We start from the raw sequence: 23,944 nt of genomic DNA, 5'->3' as shown, positions 1-23,944 counted from the left end.
TGATCTTTTGGAATATGTTGCACTTAAATTAAAATAGGTTGTATAACATTTATTTTGTTATCTAAGTACTTAAAATTACCACATCACGCACATTCCACTTAACGCAGCGTTTGTGTCGGGTAATTAAATAGTCAGCTGTTCAGCAGCACCTGTTTCTATCGGCAGGTGGGAGTGGCACTGTTGTCACATGGTGTTAAAAAACCCGCCACTGCACTGTCATCATTTATCCATTATTTTTAGGAGCTGAGGTTGATGAGGTAATAATACAACTGTTTCGCGAAACTGAATAGTTCTAACTACTGATAAAATGTGTGTAGTTTTGGTGAACTAAAATAACTGCAATCAATAAAATGTGCGTCATACAAATGTAAATACATGAGAATTAGTCAGAAAAACATAAATTGTACTAGCTTTCTAGATATAATATAGATATCTAGACATATTTATCTAGATATGATATAGCCAGTCACATCTGTTTCTGTAATAGTTAAATCACAGTGAGTTCATGCATCTAGCTTATTATTCTATATTCTACTGTAACATGCTATGTCAGTTAACATTGAACTATAAATCGACTTTCTTATGAAAATACCTATGATGGCTGGAAGAACACATATAAACCATTTATTGTCGCAGTCGTGTAAATGATGAGTTAAAGCCATTTTATTCAGTTTATTCAGATCTTATTTTCATTCAACTACAGCAATAGCTGGATGCCTTCATCCATATTAGGGATTTCCTGGAATGTTCAACTACTTTTGTGAGGCATGTATGGAATTTCTGCTCAAGTATGAATGAAACCGGCATTACATGCACTTAAAGTGCCACAATGCCCACCTCAAACTATTTTGAGGAAAACTGAAAAAACAATCTTGCTCTAAAGAAATTTGAAGTAAACATATTTCTAGCATTCATTCATTCATTCATTCAGTTTCTTTTCGGCTTAGTCCCTTCTTAATCAGGGGTCGCCACAGCAGAATAAACCGCCAACTTATCCAGCATTTGTTTTATGCAGCGGATGCCCTTCCAGCTGCATCCCATCACTGGGAAACACATACACACTTATTCACACACACATACAATTTAGCCTACCCAATTCACCTGTACCGCATGTCTTTGGACAGTGGGGGAAACGAGAGCACCTGGAGGAAACCCATGGGAGAACATGCAAACTCCACACAGAAACGGCAACTGACCCAGCTGAGGCTCGAACCAGCGATCGCCCATATTTCTAGCATATAGATCTTTATTTTTTTTTTGTTATATCAAAAAAAAAGTAGCCTAATAAATATTAAGGTATTGAATTTAGAAATTCCAGTATCTTGGCAACACTACACCTTAATTAATCACTCTGTCCAAATGAAAATGTTTGTAGCTTTGTATCACATTGGATAACAACTCACACTATAAAATAAATCATATTTTAAGATTTGATGACATGCAAACAAACAAACAAACAGAAACTTCTTTGGGGCTAAGCCCCTTATCCCTTTCGACCCTAGCAACGCCCCTGCTCTGTGGCCATTAAAAATCCCTTGGCACTTGGCCTCCCAATCATACCCATCCATTAAATTGGCTCTATCACTGTCTCTCTGCTCCACCAATTGCCAGTGTGTGGTGAGTGGTGGTGTGTGACCCCTCTCATGATTGTAAAGCGCTTTGGGTGTAAGGCCATACACAATAAATGCGCAATATAAATACACATTACATTACATACCATATGCTATTGATTTCATATTTACATTTGTGAATAGAAAATGATGGGATGTTATGAAAGTTGAACTTCTGTCTTTTTTTTAATAATCTAATGTCTATCTGCTATTCTAATTATAGTTATTTAGTTGTAAGCAAATCAACCTAAAATGCTATTAAATATTACAAATAATAATATATTCAACCATTGTTCACATAGCAGCAAATATTCAGCTTTGTTTTTCATATAACATGACAAAATGCAAAGCATAAATATAAAAATTAATTAATTAATTCATTAATTAATTCATTCATTTATTCATTTTCTTTTTGGCTAAGTCCCTTTATTAATCAGGGCTCGCCACAGTGAAATGAACCTCCAACTTATCCAGCATATGTTTTACACAGTGGATGCCCTTCCATCTGCAACCCATCACTGGGAAACACCTATACACTCTTATTCCCACACATACTGTACACTACAAACAATTTAGCTTGCCCAATTCACCTATAGCGCATGTCTTTGGACTTGTGGGGGAAACCTGATCACCCGGAGGAAACCCACATGAACTAGTGGAGAACATGCAAACTCCACACAGAAATGCCAACCGACCCCGCCAAGGCTCGAACCAGTGGCCTTCTTGCTGTTAGGCGATAGCTCTATACCCACTGTGTAACCCATTATAATTTATATTAAAACAAATATTTAATAAATATTTCACAATAAATAATATTGTTTTAATAATCTCAGAGACATTATGGATATAAACTAATGGATTTAAATGTAAAATAACTAATTTAGAATTAAACCTTGACTGAAATTAATAATGTTTAGCATGCTTTAAAGCATATTTTCCCTAAATGCAGAAAACAACATGTAATTCCCTCAAAATATAGATCCATAAATCATTTATTACATTAGTAGCCTAATGCAATAGTATTAAAGTGAAAGTCTGCATCAGTTATCAGAGCTGAATGGTTTAACAGCTGACATTTATTGAAATCGTGATTGTGTTTAAATGCTCTTTTTAAATGTTTCTCAGCTTGTTTTCAGAGCAAACCCACTCTTGTGCACTTTGCTCTGGTTGAGGCTCTGCACTGTGAATGTCGGCCTATATAAAGCTCTGCTTGAAGCCTCGTTCAATTCTAAACACTGAACGTGATGAGTTCTCACAGCAGACAGGAAATACGTAAGTTCATTTTCCAAACTAACCATTTCTCCAAGATTGTTGTACATGTTAAAAATGTGTTTATTAAAATGTTAACTTCATTTTATGTTTATCTTTTCTAGCTGAAAAAATGACAGGTACAGTAACATCTTTTAAATATCTGAACTTGCAAACGGTCAAAAGTTCTGCAGGATGCAAACACATAAAGACTTTAATATTAATGTTGCAACTTATTTCTATCAACTGCACAGCTTTTTGAATGCAAATGATAACTTAATTTGAAGAAATTTCTTGGTTGAATAAAGTTTAAATGTAATAGAAAAACAACTTGCAGTAAAGTCAGAATTATTAGCCCCCCGTTTAATTTTTTTTCTTTTTAAAATATTTTCCAAAATGATGTTTAACAGAGCAAGGAAATTTTCACAGTATGTCTGATAATATTTTTTCTTCTGGAGAAAGTCTTATTTGTTTTATTTCAGCTAGAATAAAAGCAGTTTTAAATTTTTTAAAAACCATTTTAAGGTCAAAATTATTAGTCCCTTTAAGCTATATTTTTTCGATAGAACAAACCATTGTTATACAATAACTTGCCTAATTATCCTAACCTGCCTAGTTAACCTAATTAACCTAGTTAAGCCTTCAAATGTCACTTTAAGCTGTATAGAAGTGTCATGAAATATATCTAGTCAAATAATATTAAACAGAAATTGGGGAAAAAATAAACAGGGGGCTAATAATTCTGACTTCAACTGTACATTTTAATGAAACACAATAGATAATTCTATTAAGTTTTTTAAATGAATGGTATTATTTGATAAATATTTGACTGATAACTTATTTTGCACCAAGCAAACATTTATAGATCTATTCCAAGATTGATTTGTGTATAATGGAAACAAATAATAGAATACTTGAAAATAATCCATTTCTCTGCATTTATGGATTTGAGTAAAATGTTAATATTTGTATTATTATTAAGGGTTATAACATTTCTTCCAACTTTCAAAATAATAATAATAATAAAATTCCCCAGGTAATAACATTGCTCAGAGTAATCAACATTTTTATGTTTTGATGGAAAAATCAGGATTATTTTTAAAACCTTCTGAAGTGACTAAATTGTAATATGTTTTCTAAAAAAAAAAAAAATAATAATAATAATAATATAAACATGTCTTTAAAAAAATGACACTTTGTTATTAAATGCAAAAAATATATAAAAATAAATTATATATATATATATATATATATATATATATATATATATATATATATATATATATATATATATATATATATATAAAAATTACTGTTTTTTGGAAGAAATATCATCAGTTGTTTACAGAATTAAACAAAATACATTTTGCTAAACACATAACTATAAATTGTAAACCCACACTCAAAATAATTTTTGCTGCTTGTTTAAACTACTTATGTAAAAGGAGCAAAATCAACACAATTCTTGAGTTTTTTTAACAACTTGATGGTTTTATGTTTATGTAAAATTTAATATAATAATAATAAAAAATTAAGTCAACTTTATCATTATCTGTTTTGGGACAACATGAAATGATTGTGTGGAACCCTGAGAAATTTGAAAGACAGACAACTTTTTTTCCTCTATCTGTGTATTCGTTGCGTTGTCACCTGTTCAAGAAATAACATTTATATTTTATGTTATTTTATTCTGACTTGTTGTTTTGGTTAATGTAGAATGCACAGCCCTCTTTCAGACAGTGTTTGCCTGTAATATCCTGATTTTGCTCTTCAGTGGAGTCGTGAACATAATTCTCAGTGAAAGACTGAGAAGAACAAAATGTAAACTGTGTACAGGTAAAACACATTTTAATCATTTTACTCGCTTTAAATTGTATTTTCAGAAATGCTAAATAAAACCATGTTGTAGGTTTTTGTATGTAGATACTTAATGGACATTTAATAGCAGTGTTAAAAAGTTTCATGTTTCTTTGGTTTAATTATTATTATTATTTTGTTTATGTTGTTGTTGTTGTTGTTATTATTATTATAGCTTTTTATGACTTCATAATTTAATTTTTATCTTCTTGATTTTCACAGCACATCACAAAAATCTTTGTGCTGTGTCTGCTCCTCCTCAACCATGCGCATCTGTATCAGACGTTAGTAATTGGGTTTATCTTTTGATCTAATTAATTTAACTTTGCTTCTGCTAGTTTTAACATTATTTTTCTTCCTAGGATCAAGAGAGTATAGATGTGAACTACACAGTTCTGCAGTTTCCTATAGAAAACACAAATCCAGAGAGTTCAGAGAATGAGGAGAGAGAGGAAAGAGGGAAGAAAACTATTTATTCCAGCCTAAAATGTCAAATCTCCAACATCACTGAGGAAGACTGAGGAAAGGTCTGATGGCTATATATGTTCTAGATGTAAATAAATACATTACATGGTTTATGAATGCATTTGGACAAAATTTTGAATTATCTAAGGTGTTTTACAAATCCATTTCTTTTCTTCATCCATGTCAGATTATACTACAATCTATAATTTCTTAATGCAGACCTTCAAATAGATAAGAACATCATGTTTTTTTCTTCAGTAATATATAAATGCACTGTACAGCAAATCTACACTACAAAAATTGCAATATGCAAATACAGCTGTGTAATGGTGTGTACAGAACTGCTATAACTGGGGTGGTACCTTTTCAAAATGTACACTTTTTGTGCCCTAAAAGTATAATAATAACAAAAAGTACAATTGTGTACATCATTGTACATTTAAGGCACCAATATGCACCTGAAGACTGTACCTTTTGGAAAGGTACCACCTCAGTGACAGGTTTGTACCTTTATTTCTAAGTGTATACAGTACAAATTATTTTCATCCTAATAACCTTTAACGTTTAATTAAGCAGCTGTCAATGATTCACATGTAGTGTTCAAGTAAGCCTATTTTTTTTCAAATAGCATCACACGATCCAAAGCAAACTACCCAAATCTGCTGGCTGAACATGCAACATACAGTGCATCCGGAAAATATTTATAGCGCTTCATTTTTTTTTCTTAATGTTAGAGCCTTTTTCCAAAATGGATTAAATTAGTTTATTTGCTCAACATTCTACACACAATACCACATAATGACAATGTGAAAAAAAAGATTTTTTTTTTTTAATTGTTGCAAATTCATAAAAAAAAAAAAAAAACCTGATAAATCACATGTATATAAGTATTCACAGCCTTTGCCGTGAAGCTCTAAATTGAGCTCAGGTACATTCTGTTTCCACTGATCATTCTTGAGATGTTTCAGCAGCTTAATTGGAGTTCACCTGTGGTAAATTCAGTTGATTGGGCACGATTTGAAAAGGCATACACCTGTTTATATAAGGTCCCAGGGTTGACAGTGCATATCAAAGCACAAACCAAGCATGAAGACAAATGAATTGTCTGTAGACCTCTGATACAGGATTGTCTCGAGACACAAGGCTGGAGAAGGTTACAGAAAAAATTTCTGATGCTCTGAAAGTTCCAATGAGCACAGTGGCCTCCATAATCCGTAAGTGAAAGATGTTTGGAACCACCAGGACTCTTCCTAGAGCTGGCCGGTCACCTTAGCTAACTGATCGGGTGATCAATAACCCGATGGTCACTCTGTCTGAGCTCCAGCGTTCTTCTGTGGTGAGAGGAGAACCTGACAGAAGGACAACCATCTGTGCAGCGATCCACCAATCAGACCTGTATGGTAGAGTGGCCAAACGTCTTTGAATGTCCTTAAGTGGCCCAGCCAGAGCCTAGACATAAATCCTCTCGAACATCTCTGGAGAGATCTTAAAATGGCTGTACACCGTCGCTTCCCATCAAACCTGATAAAGCTTGTGAGGTACTGCAAAGAGGAATGGGCAAAAATTCCCAAAGACAGGTGTGCCAAGCTTGTGGCATCATATTCAAAAAGACTTGAGGCTGTAATTGCTGCCAAAGGTGCATCAACAAAGTATTGAGCAAAGGCTGTGAATACTTCTGTACAGGTTTTTTATTTTTATTAAATTTGCAACAATTTCAAAAAATCTTTTTTCTCATTGTCATTGTGAGGAAATAAATGAATTTAATCCATTTTGGAATAAGGTTGTAACATAAAACAATGTGGAAAAAGTGAAGCGATACGAATACTTTCCGGATGCACTGTATATATGAATGTGTATGTGAAAAAATACAGGTCACAGGTGTACAATGGTCACAAATGAAATGCCATTCATCGTTTCAAATGTACAAATGTGATTTAATGTGTAAACACTAAATCTTGTGATAGTTTTAATGATTTCAACTTCTTGTTGAAAATATGAAGTAAAAAGTTTAAAAATGGACTGCATTGTAATTCTTCCCTGCTGGAAAAACCCCAGCTGAAACTAGCCTAAACCGGTTTTTAGCAGGTCAAGCTGCCTGGTTTGATAGAGGTTTTGGCCATTTTCAGGCTGGTTTCAGCCATTGCCTGGTCTTAGCTGATCAGGCTGGGAGATGATACTGGCCAAAATGCCACAACAGTTACCTAAAAGTATGTCTCACAAAAGAAAATATGTGGTAGGCTACGTGCAACAACATAGTCGAAAAGTATGCACATTATTTACAAAAGCAATGCGCAAGCCCGCTGTGAACTTTCCTGAGTACACAAAGGGTTTTTTCGTGAGCACGTGGCAGCAGAAGTCTCGTGTTGGTTTCCCCCCTGAAAATGCCACTTTAAGGATTTCCACACTTAATTTTAGTAACTTTGATTGCTATTGACAAATATAAATTGACTTATTGTATTTGAAACAAGGTTCTCGTACATTTTTGGCTGGACACACCTCAAACACAATGTGATACAAGCAGACCATGAGCAAATGGAAATGTTGTGGTGAGGAATAGTAACTTTTGTTTTGTTAGTTTGGGCTAAATTTAGCCGCATGAAAAGGTATGATTTTTAAAAGTAAGTGTGGCACCAAAGCCCACACCTAAACCCAACCATCATTGGGAGATGAGCAAATTGTACTAAAATGTATAAATGAGACTGTACAAATGCATACGAATAAGCCACTATATCAAATAGTTACAAATTGGCAAGAGATAGTGTTGACATTGCGTGCATCACTTTATTGATGACCGGCATTTAGTACAAGGAGTTTTGATAAAAACTTCAAGAAAACATTGTATTTTATTTTTAAATTCTCAAAGGTCGCCATTGTGGTGAATAATGTATATAAACCCAATTTTAAATGTTGTATTAGTATCTACTTGACACTCAACCTTCAGTATAAAACTCTTATATCCATATTAACTATGATTGTGTTTTGCTAATAACTATTGAAGACAGTTCAGCAGCTCAAAGCTGAAGCGGCAAGTTTACTTTTTGAATAAATAATTATGAATTGACCTGCATGGAGTAACCTACCAACCCCTTCACCCCAAAACCAGCATTACACATGCAAATTATTTCTGATTTAAAACAATTACAAAAGTTTTGTTACAATTAACTGAGTTTCTTCCAATGTCTATCATTGACCTGTGGAAGTTGTTACTGAAGAAAAAGCTGCTGTCTTAAAAAGCAAGATTTCAATTAACCACTATTAAAAAGAAACTTCAGCATAGAAAAACTTTACATAATATGCCTTTCATGTCAAAATGTGTATTTTGTTGAGCATTATATTTGTCAAAGTCTGTCAAAAGAAGAAATAAAAACATGTATTTTGTTTATGTGGAGTGAAAGGGAAAACCTGGAGAGAGTGGAAAGGAGACTAATACTTCATAATGTCAAAAAGTGTTGCATATTAATAATGTAATATCTTATTCATTCATTTTCTTTTCGGCTTTGTCCTATTATTAATTAAGAGTCGCCACAGCGGAATGAATCACCAACTTTAATATAATATCTATTTATTTAAAAAAATGAATGCAGTTTCTTTCAGTCTCTCTGTTTCTAATACTTCTCTTCTCTCTCCAGAACTCCATGGTGCAGATTTCCAACAAAAATATTGAAGATCACCATCACTGACCCAGAGCTGATTAACATCTATAAATCACGGTCCAGTCTACACATACACTGTCCTGAAGTTATGATGAAGGTGATCTTGGAGGTTAGACTCACCACATCAGTTGTCAACAGTATTCGTGCCTTGTTTTGCTCTGATACACCTGAATGGGCTTCAAGATCCATATACAGTAAAAAGATATACAGTAATCTAAGAGTATCGTGCATGATTGTTTCTCTAGTTAATTGTTTCCTCTTCATCCAAACTGAATCTATATGTATCGTCCAAATAAATAAACAACTGGCTCCAATTTTTTAAAAAAGGCCAGTTATTTTAACCCTCATTTCTGTTCACCCTCATCAACTTTGTCAATTCATTGATAGTTATTAAAGTGTTTTTGTAGATAAAAATAATCCATTCAAATAATAATAAAAACGAGACTGGCCAGACAGTCAGTAGGTCATGCTCTACAAATATTTGTGTAACAAATTTTTAAAGAAATGACACGCTTAGCTAAAACAAATCTGCTGAAACTGAAAGAGCAGATTATTCATTTATGCAAAATCAGAAATACAAACTGCAAATTGTGCATGACTGGGAGATCTCGAGCCTGTGGGAAAGCAATAGAGTTAGTGTAAGCATTAATAGGATGACTTTTAATCCATGATATAAGCACACAATTACATTTAATTTTAGAAAATTAAATATAATCCATAATATAAGCACTGCAGAATAAAAGTCAGTGTTTTGGTTAAATAATTGTTCAGCCTCAAAATATAATTTTATCACCATTATATGTTTATGACTTTAATATTTGTATTCATTTAAGCTGTTTTTTCACCCGTTATTTTTAATGTGTGAAAAAAAGGTTTAAACATTCTTCAAATTATGTTTTTTTATGGTCCACAGAAAAATGATCAAATGCCTTTCCAATGACAGTAGGGGGAGTTAATAAGATGAGACATAAATGTAATAACAATGTACTGACATTTGCTAGCTACTGCTAGACTGTCAAATATTTTTTTGTAAATAATTTTACATTATGTTGCATAATACAAGGCATTATTGCACTTATTCTGATATCTCATTCACTCTGTATAGATGTTGTACGTTTGTTTACCAGAGACTTTGATACTAAAAAGTTGTCTGTGACATAAAAACAAAAAAGAAAACAATTGGTATTTGTGTGCTATTTATAATAAAACCCCCCAATGTTAAGGTTTATTTGATCAAATTTCTTTAAGTTTTGGTGGATATAAAGCGATCTTGTGCTAGTACAGCTTATCAAATAGTTCTTCTGAATATGTTTGTAGGATCATCTCAAATAAAAACTTTTACTATTGTAAAAGTTTTAGATACAAATCTGTATAAAATATGTAAAAATGTTATATACACACACCCAAACAGTACATACTGTATGCTGAAAGGTCATAGCTAAGAAGAATTGAGATGCATTGATAGGATTTTTCTTTGTTTTTGTCTGAGCTGAAATGGACACAATATTTGTCACTTGTTAAGAATAGTTTTCATTAAAATGTATCACTGTTTTGATTATTTTTAAAGTTATTAATATTATTAATCATGGTGTCAAAAATATATCAAATAAAAATAAATATTTTGTAAATATTTATTTATTTCTGCCAAATTTTAAATTACTTTTGCTCAAAGAAATATGCTGGAAAATGCAACAGAATCCGATTTGCAATTATTTGAAGATTCGCCTGCAATAAATGCATAACGTTACAACATTCTGTTTCATCAACAGCACAACACTCTATAAAAAACCAATATTTTGTGAGCTATGGCAGTATATATTGACTAACATGCAAATATTTAAAAAGTTCACACAATATGTGTAATTTATATGCACAAATATATTCAATGCAAAACACAAAAGATTGATTAGAGCGTCTGTTTTCAAATCAGTTATACAGTATGTTAGATTTGTATATACAGTCAAGCCTGAAATGATTTATACCCAAGAGTTACGAATATTTTTGAGCTTGACTATATATATAACATCGATTTTAAGGCTTCTTGATGCAGACAAAATTAAGTCTCTTTTCACAGTCTATGGCTTTCCAAACCTTCTTATTTCTATCCAGAGCTCCACAGCGCAGATTTCCAGCAGGACACTTGGGTTCCCCCTCCACAGACCAGGCTTTATATTGAAGATCTTCACCACTGACCCAGAACCAATGACCAGCCATGAAGCGCAAACCAGTCCACACAAAATCTGTCTGGGATTTTACGGTGTTATTTATAACCTCTGCCTCAATCATCTCCGAACTTAGACTCACCAGATCAGTGTAATTCTGTCTGCAATAGTCCAGGGCTTCATCCCACGCCTTATTCTGACTGACCAATATTGCCTCAACGACATCCATACAATAAAAAGACAGCGTTTCAGAGCAAAGAGTATCGTGTAGCTTAGAGGTGGATTGCTTTAATGAAACACAATGCTGAGCGCTATCGTCTGGTTGGTCTGTATCCCAGTTGTCCACTTTTTCCACCTGACCTCCAGACCATATCCATACATCTGGATGGTCTGGATCTTCATAAAGCCCAATCCAGCTAAATAAATATGTAGCATCTGTATTACTGGAGAGCAGCTGTGCTTCTTCTTTGGTCACGGTGGACAGGTCACTGTGGTGTTTTCTGCAGTACGTCTGTGCATCATTCCAGGTCATTTGTTCAGTCACAAAAAAGTGTCTTCTGAAACTGGTGTTGAGTCTGAAGAGATTAAAAACAACAAAAAAAGCAATTGTAGCCTTCATTTCTATACCGATGATCTCCTGTGATGCCCTTTATTGTGTTCAGTGAGAGTGTTCTTATACCTTTAGAATGTTTTAGTCTCTTAAATAAGAGCTCAATAAAAAAGTAAAGGCACTAGCCAATCAGACTGCTGTATACTCTTCAAGTATTTGTGTAACAAATGTTTAAAGAAATCATGATTGATTGCAAACATGCTGATGATTGATATGGTCCTCAGCTGTTTTGCAAGACGATTGGTTTTAATATAAAATAAAAAAAGGATTTGTTAAGGGAAATCCTTTAAAATACTTTTTTATGATTGCAGGATTATAAAATCAGCCCCAAACTCTTCATGCTACTCTACTAAATATTTAGTAACATTTCATTAAGTGAGTTCAGCAGATACAGAAGCAGATATTATTGGATACCAATGCATTTAGGGAATGCAGAATTACAGCCGATCGCAGTGTACAGTACAGTATATTTTTCATTCATTAAAATGGGCAGATAGATAAGTCTTTAGTTTCTAAATAAAACTGTAGTGCTGTATGTTTTCTTGTAGAACAAGATAGATTGTCCTTAAAAAACAAAACATGGTTGTAGTTGTTAAACTGTAACTAATAATTAATTGCACATCATGATTTTGCTGCACTAGTTTAACCAACGTATTTGTGTTAAAGCAGTGGTTATGCAAATAGTAACGAGTGCACAAAAACATGACTGCTGCAATTTTAATACAGTAAAATCATGGTTAATTTATGTAGAGGATTTTGCATGGTGTTTTGTCCAAATTGATGGATAAAGACATGCTCAAAAACCAATAGTCTTAAAGAACCATTAAAATGATCTTTTGTAAGCTGTTTGGATTGTGTGTAGGTATTGTGTCCACAGTCATATTGGGGAGATAGGAAATTTTAAAGAGACTTCTTGTGTTTCTGACATAAAATAGAATATAAATCCTTCTTATTTTGAGGCCCACCGCAACGTGGCATAGGAGTGCAGTTTCCCCGCCCACCGAATTGATCGACAGCCGTGTATTAACATGTCTCTGTAGTAACGCGTATAATCATATTAATAAGACAGGATGTGCGCAAAGCAACTGGGATTAAAAGATCTGTTCAGCTAGCTTTGATCATCAATCATCATCAAATGTGATCAAGAATGAGTTTTACAAGTTTAAATCGATTTTTAAAACGGTGCATGTTTGTAATGAATTACAGCGACTTTACCGTCTTTATCACCACAGCCGCATGTCAGTACAATTATAAAAGACACTTTAATCCTGGTTTGTGGACATTAAATCAGGTTAATTTTGAATATTAAAGGGCACCTATGGTGAAAAATCTACTTTTTCAAGCTGTTTGGACAGACGTGTGTAGATGTAGTGTATAGACAGTCATATTGGGGTGATATAAACACACCCAGTCCTTTTTTTCAAATTTAACAACATAAAAACGGTGGACCAATTGGAGCAGTTTTCAGACCGACCGCAACTTGACGTAGAAGTGCGGTCCCCCCGCCCACTGAATTGATTGATAGCTGCGCGTATTAACATGTCCTGGTAGTCACGTGTATAATCATGTCAACAAGACCAGACGTGCGCAAAGCAACCGGGAATAAAAGGTCTGTTCAGTTCTCTAGGATCATCAATCATCATCAAATATGATCAAGAGTGAGTTTTACAAGTTTAAAATGTTTTTAAAACAGTGCATGTGTACAGCGATTTAGCTTAGCTTTACTTCATCAGCACAGCCGCGTGTCAGAACAATTATAAAGTAAGATGCTTCAATCCCAGTTTTTGGGCATTAAATCAGGTTTATTTTGAACATTAATATAACAGATATTCATACAGCAGTGAGAATTAACCTGTGTCCTGTCACATATGAGTGCAAAAAGTGTGTGTGCGTGCGTGCGTGCGTGCGCGTGTGTGTGTGTCCTCGCTGTGTGTGCGCGTGAACTTTGTAACGACATTGTGTGTGACTCATGGTTGCAACTCACAAAAAAATGCCTCAATACTCATTGGTAAAGTTCTTACTGTAGTATTTCTCACAAACGCGACGTGAGATCTGCTTCCTGTGGCAGCCGAGGGTGGCGACTGAGGCATGTTCAGGTTTTACTGCAACTAGGTTTTACTGGCTATAATACAGACACTTCAGACAGCTACAACAAATACTCTGATGGTTGTTTTGAGCTGAAACTTTACAGACACATTCTGGGGACACAAAAGACTTATATTAAATCTGAAAAAAGGGTAACCTAGGTGCCCTTTAACATAATAGACGTTTATACAGCAGTGGATATTAACATGTCTCCTGTCACATTTGCTGTGCATAAACCGCACAAAATTAAATGCACATGCTGTGTGTGTGCGTGAACTTTGTAAAGACATTGTGTGACTCATTGAAAGGCTTGAATTAACTCCACATCAAATTGTCATTGGGAAAGTTCTTACTGTAGTATTTCTCACAAACGTTACATAAGATCTGCTTTCTTCATGTCTGTCACTGTAATGTTTATCTGACACAGTCGAAGACTGAGGCACACTCTGACAGGAACATGGGAATGGTGGGCGAGGAGAACTAGCATTAAAGGCACAGGCAACAAAAACAGCTGCAATGTGTTCAGAACAGTAAACTCCAATATTCTGAAAGGTATAATAAATAATCTGATGGGTGTTTTGAGCTGGAACTTTAGACACATTCTGGAGACACATAAGACATATTAAATCTTGAAAAATGGGTAAAATAGATGCCCTTTGGAAATAAACAAAGCAATTGGAACACACACACACACACACACACACATACAATTGTTTGTGCAATCTTTATGAGGACTTTTATTGTTTTATACTGACCAGATGTAGATTTAGATCAGATGTAACAGATGTAGACTTGTACATCTATGCACCCCGATCATGCAGATCCGCGGTTTGCACATGTACATGCTTTCACGTGCACACAGCAGAGAGAGTTTGGCCAGTGGAGAAATGGAAATGATCGTGCCCAACTGAGTCTGGTTTCTCTCGAGGTTTTTATTTTCTTCACTTTTACCAATTGTTTTTTTTTTTTTTTCTCGCCGCTGTCGCCACTGGCTTGCATGGTTCGGGATCTGTAGAGCTGCGCATTGATGGATTGCTCTTCAGTGTTTGGACTCTCAGTAGTGACTATTAAACCACACTGAACTGAGCTAAACTGAACTGAACTTAAACTCTGAAAATTGAACTGACACTGTTTCTATTTACTATGATCTTTTATGTGAAGCTGCTTTGACGATCTACATTGTAAAAGCGCTATACAAATAAAGGTGAATTGAATTGAATGACTGTCAGCGGTAAAAATAAATGCTGAATCAAAACTTTTAAAAATCCTGAATTATAATTGGAGTTACTTTTGCATGCTGGAGGAAGGATGACACCATGGCTGAAGTGTTTCTGTCAGATAGGTAATGTTCTGTTTTAAAACTCTTTTAGTCACACAAAGCTGATGTAGATTGTGTTGTTTTACGAATGGGTTATATGCACAGAAGTGTTGTTCAGCCACTGAACGATTGATGTGACTATTTTCATTTTCATAAGGTCCTTTTACAGCATCGATAATGTCTATTTTTATTTAGTTTAAGAACAAAACATCAGTAAATAGCGCTGTATTGCCTAGCCTGCTTTACTGAGCTGAAGTTGGTTTTATATTCACATCACATTGATTGTGACACACTCCCTATATTGTGCACCATGCTACTTTGAATATTCAGTCTGAAAAAGTATGTAAGTATGGCTTAGTAATGTGTAATTCCTGCACCCGGCTGGCTAAGCATAGTCGCTTTAGGACAAACCACATGAGAGAGTGATAACAGCAGTACTTGCATGCATGAAATATTGCACATTATGACAAGTTTTGCTTGCTTAACAACTGAAAACGTGCTAGATATAATACAGTTTTTCAATGGGAACTATAGTATAATAAAGAACTATAACAATTTCTAACTGGCGAATTACATGAATTATTGGGTTGTCTACTGTCATCTTTAAGGTGCACGTTCGTTAGAAATAACTTATGATTTGTCAATTTCTGATTATGGGGACTGAGGCTCAGTGGTTAGCACTTTCTCCGGGTGCTCCGTTTTCCCCCACAGTCTAAAAGACATGCGCTATAGGTGAATTGGGTAAGCTAAATTGGCCGTAGTGTATGAGTGTGTGTGAATGCAAGAGTGTATGGGTTTTCCCAGCTCTGGGTTGTGGTTGGAAGGGCAAACATAAAAACATATAGTAACATAAAAACACAAAGTAAAACATATGCTAGGTAAGTTGGCAGTTCATTCCGCTGTGGCATCTCCTGATTAATAAAGGGACTAAGCCAAAATGAATTTCTTATTATGACTTGAAGGTATAATAGCAGTGAAGGAAAATTTATTCAGGTGAGTTTGAAAAGGACGAAGAAATATTTGCTAAAACCCCAAACGTTTTAGTTTCAAATATATTTGGAATCCCACCATCAGACCAGTCTAATTTTGACAAGACAAACACCAAACCAACACCAACACTATATATCACAAGAAGCTTTGCTGATTAATATATATATAATCATATATATATTAATATATTAATATATATATATATATATATATATATATATATATATATATATATATATATATATATATATATATATATATATATATATATATATATATATATATACACTACACTATGTATAACATAGTTTGAATTGAATATATAGAGTTGAAGTCATAATTATTAGTTCCCCTGAATTATTAGCCCCCTTTTTAATTTTTCCCTCAATTTGTTTAACGGAGAGAAGATTTTTTTCAAACCATTTCTACACATAATAGTTTTAATAACTCATTTCTAATAACTGATTTATTTTATCTTTGTCATGATGACAGTAAATAATATTTTACTATATGTGTTTCAAGACACTTCTATACAGCTTAAGTGACATTTAAAGGCTTAACTGGGTTAATTGGGTTAACTAGGCAGGTTAGGGTAATTAGTCAAGTTATTGTATAATGATGGTTTGTTCTGTAGACTATTGAAAAAAAATTATCTTAAAGTGGCTAATAATTTTGTCCTTAAAATGGCTTTTAAAAAATTTAAAAAGTGCTTTTATTCTAGCCAAAATAAAACAAATAAGACACAAAATATTATCAGACATACTGTGAAAATTTTCTTGCTCTGTCAAACATAATTTGGGAAATATAAAAAAAAAAAATGAAGGGGGGTGCGTGGGGGGGGGGGTAATAATTCTGACTTCAACTGTATATAATTCACTTACTGTATGTATATATACTGTAAAACCATTAAACTCTCACACACCATGTATATTCCAGTTCACTTCTACAGCATGTCCCAGTGAAATTTCTCTGTCAATTGCAACTTGGAATGAATTAAGCCGAGAATTGTATTGACAATCTTGGATCCGCCAAGTTCATCACCAAGTTAGACCTTTTGAAGGGATATTGGCAAGTTCCGTTAAGTCCTGGTGCGTCTGATGTTACTGCTTTTGTTACACCAGATAATTTTGCCCAAAACACACGTATGGCTTTCGGTCTGCGAAACGCGCCGGCGACGTTTCAGCGATTAATGATACGGGTCCTGAAGGATGTTGATTGCTGTAATGTGTATTTGGATGATGTTGTGATTTATTCCTCCACGTGGATTGAGCATATGGCGACGTTTGAACATTGTTTTTTAGTCATTTTCATTCAGCTTCTCTCACGCTTAATCTAAAGAAATGTGAATTTGTAAAAATAACTGTAAGCGGGTTGGTCAGGGGAAGGTCCGGCCTGTAGATGCAAAAGTGTCCACTATTCTTGATTATCCAGTTCCCACAACGCAGAGGGCGCTTCAGCGATTTTTGGGCATGACTGGGCATTATAGGTGCTTTTGTAGGAATTTTTCGACGATTGTAGCACCCTTGCCTGCTTTATGTAGTCCAAAAGTTCCTTTTAATTGGTCTGAGGAATGTCAACATGCTTTTGTTTGTGCCAAGTCTTTTCTTTGCAGCGCTCCAGTACTGTCGACACCAGACCTTACGAAGTCATTTGCACTTGACGTGGATGCGAGCGCGGCAGGTGCGGGAGCTGTCCTTTTGCAGCATGGTGCTGACGAACTTCTACATCCAGTATCCTATTTCTTGGCATCAATTGAACTATTCTCCTATAGAGAAAGAAACACTTGCAATGCTGTTGGATTTACAGCATTTTGATGTTTATGTGGGGTCTGCATCTACACCACGTCGTAGTTTTTACAGAACATAATCCACTGTTTTTTTTAATTGCGGATGTATAATCACAACCAACGGTTAATGCGGTGGGCACTGATGGTTCAGAAATGCAATCTGGAGATTAAGCACAAGAAGGGTATTGAAAATATTGTGGCCGATGGCCTTTCTCGAGGCTAAGCGGAGCGACTCAATATGTCTAGCAAATAACACAACATTAATCTGCTGGAATAAAATGTTATTTTAGTTTGCCCATCTCCAAAATTCCAGTTTATATTCTCTAGTAGTATGTGTGGAGGCAGAGCAATTTTAGTAAGAGACATCATTCACTTTATATTAAGCCACACAACTCTCATACCTGTCAACCCTCCCATTTTTCCTGGAATTATCCAGAATTATACAGTTCTATCCCACTATCATCCCGTAAAGGTATTTTTTCATATTTCTCCCAACCTCCCGCTGATCCAGATACCCATACTTGTGGATGCTGCTCTCTCATTGTCTGTAGGCAATCGCCAATGTTATTTTCAATTAGAACACATTTCACACGACATGATTTCTCATCTGCGATTCTTTCAGATCACTTCTTTGATAGTTTGATAGTTCACACTGTATGATTGCTCACGTGAACGAGCAACGATTTGCCTGTGATTTCAAGCATTTGTCAGCAATTTCTCAAAACCTGTCGGCAAGTCAAAATCATAGCTAAAATCATGCAGTCCAAACTCGGCATAAGTAATGTGTTTTAGATTCACAAAATGTACACAGTATAGTGCCCTCTAGTGGACTTGTCATCTAAAATGTGCAACGATACCTACTGAAAGCATCGTATTTTATGTTTTGCAAATATGTTGACTGAAGCACATACAGTATTTCCAATATGTGTTGTGTTGTGTTGTAACTCAGCACTAATGTCACGTTCAGAGGAAGAGGTTTTATTATTTGAGTAACAAATGTTTACAGGACTGTCACGCTTACCCATGCAGGCAAATCTGCCGATCCATTCAAATACAAGAATAACAAAATCCAGATTGTGAAAATTCTGATGTGCCACTTTAATTGGAATTATCACTTTCAAATCTGCCCATGAAGTCAAGCTATGAAAAAATCTGGTGACTTTTGCACAACAACACTGTATACAAGTCTTCCCCAGTACTGACAAGTCTTCCCCAATAAATCAAAATGGACAAAAAAAATTGCATTATAAGACTGGTCTGCCTCAAAAGTCAATTATCAATGTTAAAATAACTGGAACGGTTGATCAATTAAAGAAGATTTTGTTTTAGTGTACAGATGTAGAGACGAAAAAACAACAACATCAACCATTAGCACAACAAGATATTTTGAAGAATGTTGGTAAGCAATTGACTTCTTTTGAACCTTACCTCTCTGATGCCACAATTGGAATCTTTTTGGCTCAAGACTTTCGCTTTCATTCACTTCTATGACTTTTAGATGTTAAAACAGATTGGTATGCTGCTTGATTATATTATTCTACTTTTATGTATAGTCATGAACCCATAGTAATTGTGGAGCAGGTAGTTTGACCTTTTTCTGCCGTTTATTCATTCAATTCTTTATTAATCCGGGGTCGCCACAGCAGAAAGAACCACCAACTTATCCAGCACATTTTTACATAGCGGATGCCCTTCCAGTCAGAACTAATCTCTGGGAAACATCCATACACACTCACTCACACTCATACACTACGGACAATTTAGCCTACCCAATTCACCTGTACCGCATGTCTTTGGACTGTGGGGGAAACTGGAGCACCCAGAGGAAACCCACGCTAACGCAGGGAGAACATGCAAACTCCAAACAGATACACCAACTGACCCAGCCTAGGCCCGAACCAGCGACCTTCTTGCTGTGAGGCGACAGCACTACCTACTGCGCCACTGCGTCGCCTGCCGTTTATTATTCCTAGTCATTTGTCTCATAGGCAACTGAATCAGAAGTTCAATTGCGAAAACAAGTGCACTTCTGTATTGCAGAATAATGTCAATAGCAAGAAAAAATACAATATAAAAAAAGTCTTTTATGACTTCATCGAGAGGGGAAGAGGTTTGACCTCAAACATCAGTAATGGTTTGTTAATGTTAGAGCTAAAAAAACATAAAATGGATGGAGAGCATAAATAAAATATGATAATAAGTAATGATAATAAAAGAAAATAGAGATTTTAGTTATTTGTAAATAAATAAAAACTTTTAGAGCAGTAGTCTCAAACTGCCGGCATGCCATTTGCAGCCGCCCCTCCTCCTCCCTCTGGTCCGCAACTGACATGAAAAATATAACAAGATTCGGCCCAACAAAACATTTTTAAACCACTATCATTGCTGTACAGTCACATATAAACTTGTGATTTTGCCTACTGGACATTTAAGGTACTGTAATATATATTCGGGTTTCTTAGCGTGCGGTCAAGAGTAACGCACGTGCAGATTATTTGTGGGGCTGATTTAAACGTTAAAATATATCTTTGTAAGAGCTCTATTTTTACAAAAGCTATATTTTGTAAATATTTAAAGGTCATTTGATTATAATCAGTTTTATACCACCTATATTTTGTTGTACCAACTTCTCTTCATGGCTTACACGCTATACTGTAAATATGACCATTTTGCTAATATTCGATTCAAATGGCCTTATTAATAGATTTTCCTAATAAGTATATTAAGAATTGTATAAAAATGTGCATTAGTAAAATTTTACTGCTGGCTAAATTGAACATAAATTGAAGTAAATGTGAATATATACATACTTCCCCCTCTTTGTTGAAGTTTTACAAAAGAGAAAAATACTGATGAGAACAATTGTCAGTAAAGTCAATAAAGTTACCCACACTGCTTTCTGTTGTCTTACACTATCTGTTAAATGTTTGGTTAAGCAACAATTTTGGGACATAATATTTATTATTATTTTGCCTATTATTAAATTATAGTATTTTCAAAACAATTTAAACAACCCCTTCAATATGTACAACAAGAAACAAAAAGGAGCTTTGATACTCTGGGGAAGAATGTCTGAGTCCATCAATTACATCAGGTTTCCACTTTTTTTCGTGTGCTAGAATGTTAAAATGGCCCTCCTATGAGTTTTCAGTCACTGATATGGCCCCCACCAAGTTTGAGACTCCTGTTTTAGAGCCACAAACCATAAGCCTCAGAAGCTTTACAGTAATATTCTGTATAAAGAAGAGATGTGAGAGCAGAAGGTGGAGCTACTGAAGTCATTTCCTCCGCAGTCAGTAAGAGAAACTACAAGTTCAGAACAGACTGAGCTCTACTGATGTGAACATAAGCGGACCAACTTATACATTAAAATTGGCAAGTAATTCAGATGAGTTATAATACTAATTATTAAAAAAAAAAATTCAGATTCAGATCAGAATATTTTAGCCCTGCATTAAAAACACTCTCTAGCATGTGTTGTTTGCATTTGAATTTTTGTGCGTCAATGTGTAGATGTTTTCCAACCGCAAGATAGACCCCTTCACACTGCATTCAAAACCACATGGTCTGCTAAGCAATCTTTTTCACGACACAATTCTTTTTCTGAACAAAATCCCCTCCTCCTTCACAACACACTGCCATCAATATAACAGAAATTATGCAAAATTACATTATCAATGCAGTTTGTAAAACTGAGCACTTTGTACTCTGATAGCCTTAACTTAAACATTAAAAATAAATTATATATTAAAAATGTTTTTAATAATCCTTCAAAGAAATTAGAAGGCATTTTAATTTCACAGGCAATAGTAATTGTAAACATCATTAAATTGAACAAAGCAGTTGTAGCTAAGCAGAATTTGATTTCATTTACACTAACAAACCTTACCTTACGTTTAGTGGAACAAAAGACATGTCAGCGAGTGATTTGTTGTTTGATGTTTGCAGAGGTTGATGCAAACCATTCTGGTTTTGAACTTGACCTACAGTATTGCTCAATTTGCAGTCAGTCTGTGTGAATGAAAAGAGAAAAGAGCAGTGAGAAGATGCCAGCACAGCTCACCTTCTGTGGTCAGAAGTTTCCACAACAACATTAAATAAAAAACATGTGAACATAAAACTGTTACTTTCAATATGAAAAAAACTATGAAAAGGGTCTCCACACCTCTGTAGTGGTCTTGAAACATGCTCTGAATGTCAACATATGTCCTGTTAAAACATGTTACATCAAGGCACCAAAACGCAGAGTAAACTCATTACACCTAAGAAATGATCTGCTGTTTAACACAGATTTGGGCAGCCTGCTGTTAGCCTCACAGAGCCTAACAGTTAAATGTTTAATCAAAAAATGACAACCAGCTGTTGGGTTAGTCCATATTTTGCACAAATTCTGGCTCAACTAATTTTAGTGAGTACAAATAAAGTTGAATACCGTAACTACCTGTTTCAGGCAGCACGGTGGCTCAGGTGGTTAGCACAAACACCTTACAGAAAGTAGGTCACTAGTTCAAGTTCTGGCTGGGCCAGTTGGCATTTCTTGGATATATGCATTCCCTGTGTTCACATGGGTTACTCTGGCTGCTCCGGTTTCCCCCACAGTCCAAAGACATGCACTATGGGTGAATTAAAACATATGCTGGAATAGTTGGTGGTTCATTCTGCTGTGGTGATCCTTTGAAATAGAGAAAATAAGCTTAATGAAAAATGAATGAATGAATGAACTACCAACTGTGCTAACAACTTCCATAAATCAACAAATAATCTAAATGAATATTTTCTGGCCTAAATCAACTGTCTGCTTATGCACTTATTATGTCTTTTCCTATTGTTGTTATTTTTTCGCTTACTGTACCACTGTCAAATGGAACTTCTTAGGAATATAATACTGAAAACAACAACAACAACAAAAACAAACGAATAAAAATAATGTTTAATAAAAATTATTAAATAAACAAAAAGTTAAAATAAAATTAATTGAAAATAATTCTAAATATTAAAAAATAAAAACTGAGTTTGAGGGTTGAAAATGTTTACTATAAGAATATGCTAGTTCTACATAATGTTTGGGCTTAATGTTTAAACTTTTTAACAATCAATCATTCATTTTCCTTCAGCTTTTCCCTTATTTATAAGGGGTTGCCACAGCGGAATGAACCACCAACTATTCCAACATATATATTACGCAGCGGATGCCCTTCAAGCCACAACCCATCATTGGGAAACACCCATACACTAGCACTTATACACTACGGCCAATATGTTTTAACCAATTCACCTATAGCGCATGTCTATATATGTTGAATTTTCAGGTATTTTATATTTATATATAAATGTATTTTCTGCAATAATTCAAACTCAGTATTGCTGAGAATAAATGAAAATAAATAAACCACAAACCTCAAATATTATAACAGTAATAATACTGCAATATTTCAAGATAAATAAGTAAACAAACAAATATGAATTTCATTACGTCAGTCTGCTTTTGAAAATCTTCGTGATTAGAATCTGCCACATTATCTCGGTTTCAGTCTTAACAGATACGATTGTGGTTACAACTATAATGTATATAACTCAGCTGACCTGATTCAGCACCATGGACAGGACATGTTTAACAGTGCAGCACTTCTGCTGCTTCCTGTGTAAAGTAAACGAAGCAATAAAACAGTTTACAAAACAACTCTGATAAGCTGTGCTCAGCCTACACAGTCAGTAACCCATATAAACAGGTCAATCAACACCCCCTCACACACAGTAGAGCTGCTGTGGTTTTAAACACGGGCTAAAGTGCACATTTCGCCTGTTCCCCAGGATCATGCACATTTATCTCCAGATTTACTCGTGTAAAAGAGCATCAGAAAAGTCAAATAAGGTGATAAAATGATATTTCTAAGTGGCAATTGGATTTTTGTTTATATTTTAAGTAACTTATATTTAATTGATATGTTAATTATTGGAGTTCATCAGAAAAAAACAAAACAAAAAAACATTTCCTTCCACAGTGAGAGTTGCACTTTACACCCAAATCTGTAACAGCCAATGAAATCTGACTTTGTCATGGAAGAATGTTTGAAAACCTCCAATCAGAGTGAGGTTGAGCTTCTTACTGTGCATTGTGCAGCTTATCGTCTCTTATTCTTCACTTGCAAATCAAAGCAAC

At 34.7% G+C, this 23,944-nt stretch overlaps 1 long non-coding RNA gene across 1 annotated transcript; it reads left to right on the top strand.

Annotated features, from left to right (window-relative positions):
- The first annotated feature begins 4,602 nt into the window (after positions 1-4,602).
- Positions 4,603-5,236, top strand: LOC130232413 (uncharacterized). The gene is made up of 3 exons (XR_008838111.1): positions 4,603-4,694; positions 4,938-4,999; positions 5,078-5,236. It is a non-coding gene; the product is annotated as an uncharacterized LOC130232413 (long non-coding RNA).
- Positions 5,237-23,944: the final 18,708 nt, after the last annotated feature.

This window comes from Danio aesculapii, chromosome 7, assembly GCF_903798145.1.
Source record: "Danio aesculapii chromosome 7, fDanAes4.1, whole genome shotgun sequence".
NCBI lineage: Eukaryota > Metazoa > Chordata > Actinopteri > Cypriniformes > Danionidae > Danio > Danio aesculapii.
The sequence above is the reverse complement of the archived record's forward strand: the minus strand, read 5'-3'. Positions and strand labels throughout refer to the sequence as shown.